Raw genomic sequence first — 1,303 nt, 5'->3', positions numbered from 1 at the left:
TTTCTAAAACCGGGAGTCGAGGATCCCGAGTAGATTTTGTATATGTGGATATAAATATATATATATATATACTTATATATATATATATATATATATATATGGTCATAGTTTTCAAAACTATTAATCGAATAAGGTTTATTCGATAACTTTAACTTTATTTTATTATTGAATATTATTTCGAATATTATTCGAAGACGTATGACTCCTTTTATTTTATTAAATGAATATTATTTTGAATATTCATTCGAGGACTTATGACTCCTTTTATTTTATTAATGAATATTATCTGAATATTCATTCGAAAGCTTATGACTCTTTTATATTATTTAATGAATATTATTTGAATATTCATTTGAGGATCTATGACTCCGATTATTTGCTGAGGTATATTCTTTATTTTATTAAAGAATAAGGTGTCAATAATCAAACTTATTTTCGATTATTCAAATAAAGATAATACTTTCATATAAGTATATCTTTGGTTATTTAATACTCGTTTCAAGTATAAGTTTAATACTTCTACTTCAATTATTTTTATAAAGATTATTCTTTATGGGAATATTATTTAAATAATAATATTCAGTCATTTTCTAAATATTCTGGGGACTGATTTACTTCATTAAATCAGCTTTACTCCAAACACTCTTTAAAGTGTTTTCGAGTCTTCAAAATGATTTTTAAAAGTTAGAGCGGATCCCAAAACTCATTTTTATATTTAAGATCTTCCTTTTAAGGGGATTTAAATACTCGCTCAAAACCTGAGGGATCCGGCTCTATGGTGTATTTTACATTCGCAACAAGGTTGCTGTTTTGATAAATGAATTGATTACTTGTCCAATGTTCGGGAAGTAAGCCCATCTAATTGAGTCGGCATAAGCGACAGGCCGGGGTACGGTCTATCAAAGTGTAAGTGGCTAGGTGGCAGTCCATCAACGCGTAAGAGGCCGGGTGGCGGTCCAGCACAAGGTCCTTATGTGGCCAGGGTGATGACCGGTGGGGGATTCATCCATCTACTAGTAGAAAAGGTTACTTATTGGTATCTTTGCCTGATCAGCAAGATATCTGGTTTATGCCAAAATTCTTTTCCTTCCAAATTCATTGGATATTGTAACTCTGTTCATACTTTACATGACAGAGGTTTTCAGGAAATGTATGGGAGATATATATGAATATATTTATATATCGGGACTTAATGAAGTATCTCGTAACTTCATTATTTATAATGATATTCAAAGATTGAATCTATTCAAATCTTGTCTTGTAGTCTCATCTATGTGATGAACCTTTGAAACTGATTATAACT

This window comes from Apium graveolens, chromosome 4 (genome assembly GCF_009905375.1).
Source record: "Apium graveolens cultivar Ventura chromosome 4, ASM990537v1, whole genome shotgun sequence".
Classification (NCBI taxonomy): Eukaryota; Viridiplantae; Streptophyta; class Magnoliopsida; order Apiales; family Apiaceae; genus Apium; species Apium graveolens.
This window is presented reverse-complemented; position numbering follows the sequence as displayed.